Source organism: Anguilla anguilla, chromosome 2 (genome assembly GCF_013347855.1).
Source record: "Anguilla anguilla isolate fAngAng1 chromosome 2, fAngAng1.pri, whole genome shotgun sequence".
NCBI lineage: Eukaryota > Metazoa > Chordata > Actinopteri > Anguilliformes > Anguillidae > Anguilla > Anguilla anguilla.
The window spans coordinates 11,362,029-11,376,689 of record NC_049202.1 but is presented as its reverse complement, the minus strand read 5'-3'; positions in this window follow the sequence as shown (position 1 = coordinate 11,376,689).

Here is a 14,661-nt window from a genome sequence, read left to right as displayed (position 1 = left end):
TACCACTGTGTATTCTGTCAAAGGTATGCAGAAAATGGTATCCCCTGTATTTGTCTATGTTTTTTTTTATGTTAAGATAATAAAATATAATACACAAAACAGCAGGGAACCGGTGTTGCAATAATGTTAACACTATACATTTAAAAGGCAAACCAGTGTGCATGTTATTGGAATTAGTGTCCATGTTGTTTAATAAATGGTATACAATGTTTTTTCTAAAAGAGGTTTCTAATGTCATTTAAACTCCAATTGTATTTAGCCAGGAGATAATTCACAGATAGCATTCATCATTTCCGTGGTTTCTGCAGGTATAATTTTATTCTTAGGATGGGAAATTTCAAGCGGGATTGCATCATGTAAAGCAAAAGTTCCCCCCAAGTTCATGGTAAACAGACCCAGTTTTCAGCGTATGAGGATTTTTTACGGGGATAACGATACAAAAAAAGCTCCCGAACGGTTTACGAAATTGGTGACTACTTAAATCGAAACATCTTTTCAACCTTTGATCTCTCTGTAGGGTTGGTGGGACATCAGATCCTTGGCTCCCGGAATCAGCTCGTGTTTGTAGCCTTATTGCGCAGGGTCTAACTAAATCTAGATCATCGGTGTGTCCGACAAAGGTGCTTACAAACTGCCAAACTCCATATTTAAAAAATGCACAGAAAACAAGGAGCCAATAATCTGTGCCTAACATATGGTGCAAGTAGCAGTAGTGGCATGCACGATTGTGTGTGTGTGAAAACTGTTAGAAGTGCAGCTGTGTGCTCATTTCTCTAGTCTTTCTGCAATAGGTGTCCCTGACTGGCTGGATTTTAATTTTTTTATTTTTTCCTTTTTTTTTTTTTTAAATTTCTTTTTATTTTTTTATTCGGTTTCATTCCACTCGGAGTGAGAATAGTGCAGCTACAGATTTTACCGAAAAGTCTCGTGCTTGCTTCAGAAATATAAAAAAAGCCCTATATATGAGAATATTTAAATATATATAATTTCTTTTAAGCATGCCAAATTTTCCTAACACCTGGCCTGTGGCGTGTCGCAGGGCAGACCAAAAAAAAAAAAAAAAAAAAAAGGAGAAAATATATACTTGTCAGTTTCTTGGGCAGGAATCTTCACAGGGGGTAGAGATGTAAGCTGCCTTTATCTTACTGTTGACATTCAGGCCCCGCCCGTGTTCATAAACCCACTGCGCATGCCGTTCAGCTCGCCTTTCTACATAAAGAATATTTTCCCTAGGTATTGGAAAGTTTTTTTTATTTTTTTATTTTTTTTTTTATTATTAAACGGCATAATTTAGCCAACCCAGTAACACTCGATGTAGGATTTTTTTGTTTTGTTTACATCTTATTACATCACTGAAAACCTGCCAAAAGTAAGCTCGCTTTTTTTTTTTTTTTTAGTTTATTTTAAATTTTTATTTTGTTGAGGGGGAGGGGGGCCTACGGGAGGTATTCTTTGCCTTACTTGAAGTTGACAATGCTTACACTGCTACTGCTTTGAAAATCTACCTTTCTGCCCAGGCACTGACTAGATAGTTCAAGTACTTATTTAAAGCTACTTTTAATAGAGCAGCATATTGTACTAGACTTTTGCACTGTTACAGATTTTTGCAGGGTTTCACTCAGTGGTCCACAGTATTTTATTTTTTTTTCCTTTTCCCTCCAGTAAAAAGAAAGCCTTGCAAGCAATGAAAGATGTGGTAGGTGGAGGTGGAATAAAATGGCTTGGTGTACCTTAATCTTGTATCCGTGCACCCCAATAGAAACAGATGTGTTACTTTGACTGAAAATGTCCTGACTTTTTTTTTTTTTTTTTTTTAAGAAAATTAAAAAAATGAAAAAATGAATAAAGTAACTATTTATGACAGTATTCATAAGTATTCTGGTTAAAGATGTTCTGCAGGTATTTCCTTTCTCTATCCCTTGACTCTGGATCATATGCTTACTACTTTGGATGTTCAGCAGCTTAATTGTATGAGTCTACTCAAGGGCATCACTGTTAAGAAGCTAACTGTTAGGCCCCATGCCATCCCTAGACATCTGTAGCCCCACTTCTGAAAGATTTGCCACAGTACCTTAACATGCAAAAACAAATATTGGGGAGGGGGGAGGGAAACTCCTTGGGGAACCTTTGAGGTCCTTAATGTGGCACAGGTTAAAACTTGTGTGGAGTTCACAGGCAGCATCAAAATTAAGTTTCAGCTTTAAAAAAAGAAAAAAAAATCTTCATAAAGGTGCCAGTGTGCAAGTTTCATGTCACTAGTTTCTAGCAGATTTGTGCAATATGTTATAACGATGCCTGTGGTTGCCACAAAGTGCCTCTTGTTTACTGTTAAAAAAAGAAGTGCTTGTTAAATACTGTTAAAGTACATCATGTCATGCATGCAGATGGTAGGGGTGGAACTGCACTAAATCTAAGGGGCTTTACCTGCAGATGTGGGTGGGGCGTACTTTGGCCCCGCCCACTCCGTTTCTGGGTTTAATTTTATGTAGAGTATGTAAACTCAGTATATTTTCAGTCTTTTTAATAGCCTTATTCCATTTCAGCCTGTTCAGATATTGTGCTGTGCAACAGTTGCTCTGTGTGTAATGCTATGCACTGAGAATACACAACCAACAATGTATGAAAATTGTACAGGTTATAATGATGCTCATACAAATCAGATGTCCGTTTGTTATTGTATGTGTAAACTACCCTTTATCTTAGTGTTATAAACTCCACATAAAACCAATTAAAGTCTCATTCTTGTCACTGTGTGTGAGAATTTCTCATTTGTTTGCAGCCATTTGTCGGTGATATCTGGATTTGCGTAGATGGGTTGGTTTAGTACGTCAAAAAACTCAAAGCAAAATTTGTCTTTAAACCCATGCAAATTTCGTAAACTGGAATGAACGAGTCCTAGCTGGATTTGAGATTAAATGAGCTCCCAAAGTCGCTCGTGAAATGGAGGCGTCTGGTTACATATTCAGAATTTTCGTTTTTTTACATGTATTATTCAGGAAGTTAGCACCCCTCTGTGAAATGGGATACTGGCTTAAATTACAGTTAAAAGATTCAAGCTGAGCTGCTCAGTAGTGCTGTCTGCAGGAGATCCACAGGTTTCCTCCTTTTAATTAATGAATTAAGCCACATATTGTATGGGAATTTGAATTATCTGGCAGTACACGTGTCAATCAGCTACTAGTTGAAAGCACACTTTACCGCCCTCTGGCCCAAGAATCGGCTGGGGTGTATTGAATCCCGCTGTATTGTAAAGTAATGTGTTTATGCTGCCATTTATTCCTCGCTCATGAAATGCTGTAATCCAGTGTTCGGCCGTTTAAAAACTATCACTTCAGCATTAAATTTTGACAGTACTGTTGTTTTCTGTAAGAAGCCAATTGCTTCTGGGTTGTTCTGTATGATGTCTTTTTTTGCACAAGGATTTCACATATCTTGATGATATTGCGAGCTCGGGAGCAGGAATGAAGGTGCGGAACGAGCGGGAGTTTGTAAGCTGTTTAATGCTGAGCGTACAAGTTCAAAAGCCAAAACCACCAACATGTTTGTGGTTTAGGTTTTTTTTTTTTTTTTTAAAAACCGCATTTATACTTCAGTTTAGCTGCAATTCATATGGTTTTTTTCTCCATGTTTATGACTTCTACTTTCTCATGACTGCACACCTTGGGAAATGATAGGTGTTTCAGTGTAGAGTTTCTGAGACGAGACTAATGATAATTCAGAACGGAAACCTTTGCAGGTTGAGGATGGCTTGAGAAGCCCCACACTCTCCTGAACAGGGTTACCTGCCCCTGTAACTGAACATGGTAACCTGCCCCTGTGACTGAAGAGGGTAACCTGGCCCATGTGACTGAACAGGCTTACCTGGCCCTGTGACTAAACCAGGTTACCTGCCCCTGTGACTGAAGAGGGTAACCTGCCCCTGTGACTGAACAGGCAGGCCTGCGGCCTCCTTTGGCTCCGCCTGAAGCCCGCTCACCACCTCCTGAATCGAAGAGACGACGGGTCGTTTCCCTCGCAAACATTCTCACGCTATTTACATTTTTCCACATTTTTGGAAATATTTATCGCTCTGTGTAAATACACTGCCCTTAAGATGCATGTTCTTCCTCCTTTGGGAATGCGTTTCCTTTTTTAAAGGTTTAGACTATTTTTTTTGTGAGAAATGGTTGGCTGAAGATGTGTGCGGATGTTTGATGTTCTCGCAGCGTAAGGAACAAGGAATCGTTCTGAACCTCTGTCTTCAAAGGAAATGGCCTCAGCAAACGCCATTGCCCCAAGAAATCCTACTGAATGCCGTGAGCCTGTTTTCGAAACATGGAGGCATTATCGCTTATTCACCAAATAGTGTTTTCACCCCAAAAAGGGCGTGTACCAAAGCAGAAATGACCTTGTTTCAGAGGATTGTACATGTTACGAATGCAGGTGGGGCGAATAAAGAAAAAGATCCCTATGTGTATTTATTTGTACAGTGAGGACTAGACGCACAAAGTGGTGCATTTGTCAAATGATGAATGAACTGTAACATAAGAGGCAGAACTGGAGCTCAACTGCACTGCCGTAAACAGCCGCAGGATGACGGGTCCCCCTTGTATTGTGGTTATTAATGGAAATCCAGTTCCATCTCTTACCAAAGTCCTGCTCGTTTGTTCTTTGATACATTCGTCACCCTTCAGTGAATCAGCCTACTCCTACGTGTGAAACTGCCAGTTTTTCTATTTTAATCAAGGATCTAATCACACAGGGGCACTCATTTGCAAGTATAATTACATTTGACAGATTTTTATGTTTATTTGTGTGTACTGTAAATGCTGTATGTGTAAGTGTACAGATCGTAGGTTTATATGAAATGTTTTCACCTCTTGACGGTTTAATCTTTACTTTGCTTTCCCCTCAACGTTACCCGTCTTGTCTTTTGGAACGATTGGACGTTTTTTGCTCTTGTGTTGGCGAGCATCTCTCATTGATCAAGCAAGTGAAATTTCACCAGAGTGGCAGGTTGTCCGCTCAAGAAAAACCATTTAAAATGCTCAGATTCATAAATTCAGCAGAAATGGTGATGGCTGAAAACCAGACAGACAGTTGTGAGCGAATGGAGTCGGTGTTCCATTGTGAAACACCCTGGCCTACTGGAAATTGATATTTCGAGCAGGACGAAAAGGGGAAGTGAGACTGAGCGTTGTGGTCTACCTCACTTGAACCAACATGAATGCAGCTCTTAGCCTGCAATATACTGGAACTCCACAGCCTAATCTTACCTTTGCACCCTTCTCCTTTTTTTCAATGCTTTCATTGTTTGTTGCCCGCCGTTCAGTCGTTAGCTTGATTCTATATGTGGATTCCTTCCCGTCGATATTTATGTTGTGACAGCGGAAAGGGGGCCGGGTGGAATCTATCGCTCGACGCGTCCGCGTGACCGCCCGGTAATTCTGCGGTCAAGGTGTTCTTCTGACCTCAGTGTCTATGAGGGTGGTCTGTCTGCAGGGGCTGGCCAAAAACCAACATCGTCGAGGCACGGCGCAGTGGAGAACTCCGGACCATCTGCAGTGCACCTGTGGGCATGCCTGTGTCTGGTGACATGGGAGGAACCGGAGCAGTCGCGCCTAATCAACAGTACACCCACCATGTGACCTTTTTTTTTTTTTTTAAATACATTTTTTGTATTTGTTTTTCTGCGATGATCAATCTCATAAGTCAAACAAAATGCGGAAGCAGCTTGATTCAATGCTGCATCAGGCTAGGGCCTGGCATTGTTTTTTTCCTCTGACTTGTCCGGTCCAAAGATCGGTTGGTACACAAATGGGACAGGTCTTCCACAGCACCGCTAATTCTTGCTAAATTTAACATGAGTGAAAGTATTTGAATAAAACGTTTAAATGTACGAGTAAATGTGTTAAATTTACTTACACATACACATACAGCAGAGACATGGGGGGGCTTCAGTTGAATGATGGGAAATGAGCAGAGGCCCTGGCAGGCCATTTAATGGGACAGATGTACTCTCCTCGGATGGGATAACTGCAAAACAGGGACGTCTGACAATTGTTCAAACTCCAGTCGTCATCGTCAGGCTGTTATCTCTCTCTGTCAGTGTATCTGGCATGGATAATGACTCACTAAGCAACCACTAGTAAAGCCTTGTGTCTCTTCCCCTTATTTCAAAGGTGTCCTGTGTCCTCGTGGGATAGTTTTTCTTCAGAATCAGTGCCGGTACACGAGGGGGGAGGGGGGGGAGGGGAGGGGGGGGAGGGGGAGGGGGGTGCATCGATACTTAAGACTCTACTTTCGACCCTGACCCTAGCTGACACAGTTCGGGTGAAACAATGTTGTCTGGATGTCTTTTCCCGACATTATATCCACGTCAGACTTTTTAATGTTGTCTTTATTACGTTATTATTCAGATGTCAGAATTCAACGTGTCCCTAAAGCTAATGATCTTATTGTGATACATAACTATAGCTTGCGTACCTACATCCGCTAATGTATGAAATAAGTGGTAGCCTAACGGTACACCTTTGGGCAAAAATCTAAACCGAGTAGGCCCTGGACCAATTCAAGCACTGACGAGGGCAGCAAAGATTACCGGGAGCTTAAAATAAGGGCTGGTGTGCAAGAAAAAGTCAAGTTAGCCTACTCCAAATGGCAAAATAAGTGCCAGCAGGCTACTGTGTACCTGCCCACTTCAAGCACTGCTTAAAGGTATTTGATTAGCCCAAATGTGAGGAAAAACTCCTGAAAAGGGTCATTATATAATTGAAGTTTTGTTGAATGTTGTTGAACAACTGAGCATGTGTTTTACAATAGCTGTTATTAAATAACAATTAGAAAAGTCCAATCTTTGGCAGTTTATTTAATACTAATGCAAAGGCTTTCAAATCATTTTTGAAGTCTGCGTTTACCACATTTTCACTTTAGAAATCACAAAGATTTCCCCTTGTCATGTACACAAGATTACTTTTTAGGTATAGGCAACTAGCTTTTGTATTACTTGGTATCGAATTGAAAAGAAAATCAGTGGTACAGCCCATCCCTGGCAGGCAGCCTACTGCACAGTGTGCGCTATCAGGGAGACACTGTGGGCTGATCTTCGATGCAAAGCGGTCATTTCTTCTACTTTTATGATCCCGACTGGGGGTTTAAAAATCAATGTAAGTTAGCTATGCGGAGACCTACATGACCTATTCGATAACACAGACTTACGCTCGGCGACAGGGGACCCCAGACATTCTCCATCCAATTTTACATCGTGCCTGTCACTTCAGAAGGTGCCAAAGAAGTCAGCGAGTCGCTCCGCTGAAATCCTGGTCAATTTGTGGCCGGAAAATCCGAGTGCCTTCCAGAATGTCTGATGCCTCTTGCTGTTATTTAAAAAAAAAAAAAAAAAGGGAAATAGTGGGGTCACCAGTCACCAGCAACTGCTAATGATATACAGTATCATAAGAATTAGGCCTACTTTATTATGTAGGCCTATCTTATCGCCTGAAGGAGGCTACGGCAATTGGCTATCAGAGCTGATAGAGCCCATATTGCTCCTTAAGAATGACCCCTTATTATCTATGGTGGACTGTAGGCTATTTGAGTTAACTTCCCCCAGTGAATTTCCTTATATTACTGCACGCAAGAATTATTCAAACTAATCTGAGCCCATAGTCAGCACGTTTGAACGAGACCTGATTCCCCGTCTTGCTCCTGCACGCGAGCTAAGGCAATGTTACCTAAGCATAACTGGTAAATGGACTGCATTTATATAGCACTTTTATCCAAAGCGCTTTACAATTGATGCCTCTCATTCGCCAGAGCAGTTAGGGGTTAGGGGTTAGGGGTTAGGTGTCTTGCTCAAGGACACTTCGACATGCCCAGGGCGGGGTTTGAACCGGCAACCCTTCGACTGCCAGACAATCGGTCTTACCTCCTGAGCTATGTCGCCCCCGACATATGTAACTCATCTTTATAGTCGAGCACGCAGAGATTTTAAACACGAACGGTGCTCAAATTCCTCCCATTAGATTTCCGCGAAGTTGGGTGTTAATGATGCCAAGTTGTGCAAAGCGACTTCGGAAAAATCTGCGCGACAATTCGGTGCCAAAAAAGTTTGGGTGTGGAGCGACATAAAACGAAGAACATTGAGTTCGCTTTTAACATACCGACAACGGCGTTTGGCGGTGGTTCTTTTCCGAAACGTTCGTGCATCGTTTGGAATATACGGTCTACTTAATGCAGCAGCAACGGGGAAACTCCCAAAGAGGGATGTGACATAACAGACTCCCACTCACAGCCATCCTGCCTCCCATGCACAGTACATCCCTGAAGCGAGGAAGCAGACAGACTATATGAAAGCCTTGAAGTCAGCACACTGGCAACTTAGGAATTCAACCCCAAACTGCGTCCTCGTGCAAAGCCGTCCACCGTGCAGCGGACTTCGTTACCCGAGCGAAGTGCACTGGGATCAATCGCGACACCACCGCAGATACAGAGGGTGCGCACGAGGCTCCTTCGTTGGGCACTGACCTGGGCTGGGCGCATCGCTCGATGGAAAAAAAAAATCGCTGCCACTTTATCCCCACACCCTCTCACGTCCGCGACGTCATTCAGCGCTTGTTAAAAAAATGGACGGCTTGTCAAGCTGGATTGTACCTGGGGATGAGGGGGTGAGGGAGGGAGATACTGACATAGCCTACAGTTGGAGACTAATGAGCCTTTCATAGCTTTCGAAGCTTTCCTACAGTTGGGAGGGCTGAAGCTTGCAAGGTATGCCAAAGACAAAGGACTAGTTCGATGAGCGCCCATCTCAATTAGATACCCTCCAAGGTATATTATTGGGTATGTCCTCTAATGAGAAATAAGACTGGCAGCTTTACACGAGAACTGGGACAAAACACAACACAGCGCTACATCGCATACAAGTAAATCAATTACAAGCATTTACATGTCAACAAGCACATATTATGTTAGCAATATATAAACAGCATTTATTTGCACTATTAATCATGTTTAACATCTTTGAGATGCCAGATGGGCTGGGAGTTATTGCGAAACGGAAGGTTCTAATTATTTTCACGCAATTTATCGCGCCCACTTCCTCCTCCTCCTCTTCCTCCTCCTCATCATGGCTTTTAGTTTCAACTCCATTCAGTTAAAAACAAGCTTAAATGACTGATTTCCCCTGTCACTTTTATATGGTATCCTAATATGTCAGCCAGTAGTTGGGGTGTCACGCTAATAGGAAGGGGTTTCCTAGCCCCAAGCGTGCGCACTGCATTGTTTATGCTATACGTTATGAAGATAGACTGCCGCAATCCGATGTGCTTACTGTCAACATAGACCACCTTTTCTTAGCATGTTTCCATGAAAACCTTTTTTACGTTCCACCACTACATAGTGCAACATATTGCAAAGATCTGGATCTATAGTTTTTAAAAGGATATTCATACTCCTTCACTGACTGATGGACTGACCTATTCCGAATAACAGTCAACATGTATGCGCACATGAGTATGCTTTTACATTGGTTTCAATTTGTAATGCCTCAGTATAATGTCAGGCAGAATCCTATGCAACTGGTGACCATGTCTAACGTATACCACATTTAGTTTCCTATCTATTGTAACCCGAGGTTTTAGTTCCTCTGTGCATTCATTTATAATACATCTGGCGAGCTCATGCTGCATTCATTAACCAGTAAAACACAGTGATAGCTGTGGATTTTAACATAAACAGTGTTAACCTCTCTACCGAGTAAACTATTTTTACAGCGGTGCTTTAAAAAGGAAGCCAGTTTCCTACGGTTTCAATTAAGCTGATCCTAAGCTCCCCCTTTCAGATCTTCCTCCATAATAGCTCTGTGAACAATGCTCAAATCCAGGCTTTGTACGTATGGTTACTTTTTAAGGTGAGGGTACTGACAGAATCCGTCCTGACAAGACAGTATGAGTTGAACGCCCCATGCCCCGATCTGCTCCACCTTTGTGTTGGTGCTCTTGGAGGGTGACGCGGCACCAGCATGCAGAGGAGATGCATTTGAAGGTGCGGGTTTCATGGGGTGTGTCATGAACCCGGCGGAAGATTCGAGAAACGGGCCCGTGTCCCTGGAAGATGAGGGGGACGTTGCCGAGTCGTCGGAGCGTCTCGTGCCAGCGTTGCGCCGCGTTGGGGCCTTTCCTCCGCGCCAGTCGGCACGCAAGCCCTCTCTCAGCGGGGGAGCGGACCGCTCCGGCAGGCCAGCGACCACCACAACACAGCCCTGACTGCCCGGGGGGGTAGCGCGCATGCAGGATTTTGGTTTGCGCCTCGAACCCGGCTTGATGTTGCTGACGGTACAGGTGGGGGCAGTAATTCTGCTCTGCCATTTTAACACTCTGCCTCAGGGCTGCTGTTCCAACCCTGTTCCTGGAGATCTACTGTCCTGTAACTTAGCATCTCCTTGAGCTGCTAATGCTAATTAATAGAATAAGGTGTGCCAAATTAGGGTCGAAATGAAAACCTATTGGATGGCAGATCTCCAGGAACAGCCCTGTTCTACCTCCACAAATCTTAGTAGATTCTTCAAACTCACCAAGTATTGCATTCCTCCCATTCTTTCTGCTTCTGATTTATACCCAGGGCTCCCAGTCCTATATTACCTTTACAGAGCATTCACTGCCACAGTGTTGTACTTGGGTACACCTCTTCATGAAGTTTCAGACGACGCATCAAGTTTTGGTTTCATCGGCAGGAGCATAGTGTCCGGTTAGTCAAATGAATCTGCTGCACTGCTGCCCTGGTTAGATGTGAAACTTCACAAAGAATCAAGAGATAAAATCAAAGACTTGTTGAAAAAAAAAAAAATGTTCCTGACCGGTACACAAAAGAAATCTAATCTTTTTAAGCTCGGAAAACGTGAACGTCAGGGAAAGAATGGACACTTGATAAAATGGTTTAAGATCCCTTTGCTTGCCTTGACTGTGCCTCCAGTGAATTCCGGGTCTTGACAGGGGTAATTTTATTGAGAAGGTTCGGACCACGGAGCTGTATGGATCCGGCACCTGCCCCCGCTTTTATCGACTGGCCCCGGTCGCCTAATCACCGAGCTTCGGGAGGCCATCAGTCGATGCGGGATTGATGGGCGAGGGAACGCCGATGACAGCCGCGCTCATCGAGCCGCTACAGCGAGGAGCTCTGCTAACAGTCCTGTGCACACATCTTTTCACAGGTGAGTCACTCTCCTGTGTTTGCTGCATTCATTTATCATCATGTCTCGCGAAGCCCAGGGGTCTGGTCCCAAAGCCCCGCGTATCGATTGTTATTATGTAGAGGCGTGCTGTCAGGCCACGGAGGCAGAATGTCCTGCGTTGCATTTGAGCCCCTTTTGATGATGTCACTCATCTCTGCACTTGGAACAGTTTCCTTACGTGTGGGATGTGTGTATGTATGCATGCGTGTACGTATGTGACAGTTCCCGTTGGATGGTTCATGTAGAAGAGGAAGCGGTTAGCCAGCAGGGTCATGTCTTGTCACAGTTAACGTATAAATACGCAGTCTTATATTTATCACTTCACCAAGATACTTATTAATCACCAAACCAAGTGGTGCATATAAATATTAAAGAAAACACTCTATGACACATGGCACAATCACACAGAGGAAACTACAACATTATTATGATTTAATTGATGTTCACAATGAAATCACGTTGCTGTTTTAGTGTAACTCTGTAGGTGACTCTATAGTTGCCGGTGGTAACTGTGGTCAGGCCTGAAGGATCAGCGTAGGAGACGGTCACCATCTCCCTCTCTCGGAGCCCTGCTGCTCAGACCAGCAGCTCCCTTTGGAGCCGGGCTCTGGCTGCACACTTGAACCCTGAACCCTGAACCCTCACTCGGGGCTGTTCACATCAGTTCCTGGAAACTCAGCAAGGCAGTGGGGCCTCCTTCTGGTCCGGAGCACCCCCCCTGGAAAAGCCCCCCCCCCCCGCACCCCCCGCCCCCTCCATCCGCCTCCGCCAACCCCCCGCCCCCCCCACCAATCCAGAATACTTCCATCTGTTCCGAAGTATAAATGGGCAGAATGGTGCAGACGCTGGGGCTGCTGGGGCTGCTGGGGCCTGTGGACCCCCGAGCGGTGTCTCTGTGAGACACAGGGCCCGCTGTAGACCCTGAACCCGCTGACCTCCCCGGGTCAGGGGTCCGTCTCGTCCCCCTCTCATCCGAGGCCAGCCGAGGGCGGGGCCAGCCCAGACGCTCCACAGCACCTTCCCCCGGGGAGTCCTACCACAGCCTTTTAACTTCTCAGCAAGAGCGCTCTTTTTTTCTCTTTTTTTACAAAGGGACACTATGAATAGGAAACATGAATAGAAAATGCATGAGCTTGTCAGGCAATGGGATTGCTCCTTTCCCTCGCCCCCCCCCCCCCCCCCCCCCCCCCCAAACGTACGCATGACCTTGACAGTAGCATGAATCAAAAGCCGTGCGTGGAAACAACAATAGACAGCCGAGGCGACTCATATTTTAAGCGCGATGTCGTTTCTCTCTCCGAGCCTTCGGTGTGTCAGTAGTTCTTTCTGCTTTTCAAGATCTGCTCGCTTTTTAAAAATTATTTATCCTGCCTGCGCTCTTTTCACTTTCATTGACTTTTATCGCGTGGATTGCCTGAGTGCTCCCGAGCAGACGGTTAAGTTCTTGGTTGCAGCGTGAAAGCCTCCTTACAATCTGAATGTTTACCTTCATTTAAAGAGCAGACACTTGTGTCAGAGGGTTCCCCAAAAATGGCTGAAAACAGAGCAAGGGGCAATTGTTTCAGCAATTCACATGACATAGTTTTTTTTATCATTTCAGTGTGGATACAAAACCCCAAACTCAGCTGTCCCAGGTTTTTGAGTTTCTTAGTCGTGTAGTGCGGAAATAGAGGACCATTGTCACACGCATGTAAACTTTCCCTGAGAGGATCCTATAAAGAGATGACTGCTCCTGGTTTTGCCCTCAGGATACTTTTTTTTTTGTCTGAAGGAAACACTACTGTCTGTCTGTGGGGGCCCTTTAACCCCGGCGAACAACGGTGAGCGTTTATGGGCCGGCCAGTTCCTCTACAAGCCCGGGTCCACACAGCCACAGTCTCTGGTTCCCACAATCTGTTAAAGCAGTTGAGGCGTGCTCTACTCTCTGGCTCAACGTCCCCTTGACAGCCCTCCCCCACTAACCCCCCCTCCTCGCCCCCCCCCCCCCACACCGCCCCCCTACCACTGCCCCCGACTCACTGCACAGCTGTCTTGCGTTTGGATTAAGCCAAGAATAAAGCAGGAAGTGGAAATTAAACAAGAGCTGGAAAAAAAAGAAAGTAAAAAAAAAAAAAAAGAGAGAAACAAGTCCGGCCCTGTAAATTATCAAAGATGGAGGAACCTGCCTCTGACGGCCTGTGGAAAAGTGGAAAAGTGCTTAAATGATGGCAGCACAACCCTCTCAGAAACACAGAGAGACCGCGCTGCGTGGCGGACAGCGTGCATTAATTCACATTATTTATTTATCTGAGGGAGCGTATGCAGAATAACCGGAGCAGGCTGCTGGAGCTGCCTCGTCACTTGGTAATGGGAAACGCAGCGCTCAGCTTCGCTACAGGATGGAGTAAAGCACGGAATTTAAGGCGGGAACAGCTGTCGAACACGGCCGGGTCCCTGCTCTGGCCGGCCGCTCGCCCCTGTGATCCCCGGGCTGACCCGGACGGCCCGGCGCGCCCGTTCCCTCGGCCCGGCACGAACGCGAGCGCTTCGCCCCGCTCCCCGGGTCGAGGCACGTGACCCGAGCAAGACCACATCTGCTCTGTTCTCCTCTTTCTCTGGCAGAGCCCTCGCTGCAGCCTGCCAGAGACCCACAGGTCACTCCCCCCGACAACCACCATCGCACCCCCCCCCTCCCCCCCCCCCCCCCACCAACACAAGCCCTCCTCAACCTTCACCCCTCCGGCAGCTGAGCTGACCTTAGCAAAATTCTGCAGAAAGGCGAAGTGCTGCTCTCTGAAGAGACTGGCAACGGGAGCTGCGTTTCACAGGCGCAACATGGCACCTTGTCTCCGTTCGTGTTAGCAGACATGTTGATGCAAATGCTCAGGAAAGTCATGATGTTACCGATAGCTAAATTTTATTGCCGCTGGGCGAGCACGCATCGCCATATTTGCCTTACGCTGTGTGATTTCTGATCCTCAATCCAGGCCCTGCTGCACTGTTTATGTAGTTCCTGAATAGTTACAGCCACTGTGTTTACCTGATATGATTTCTGCTGCTAAATCATATGAGTGTACATGTATTTCAGTCATACTTCATATAATATAGCAATAAAGTTATACATAAAGTATGACCATAATGACTTCAGCAAATAAAATCAGTTTCCCCTGCACATAATGTCCACATTCTAAAAGCTATTTTTATTCACTTTCACCATTTTAAAAATATTATTTCAGTCTTTGGAATCATACAAAGATTGAAATGATACTGAGGTGGTATTTCAATCTTTCTGCAGCCAAAAAAATATATATAAAAAAACAATAATTAATGCATAATTAAATCAAGACCCGTACCATAGAACAAGGCCGGTTTTCTTTCGAACGCGGCACGTTCTGTCTTAATTTGCAGTCTCTGCGTTTTCGGTTTTGATTTGCTTCTCTGCATTATTTTTGGCTGATGCATCAGCGAAAGGAAGG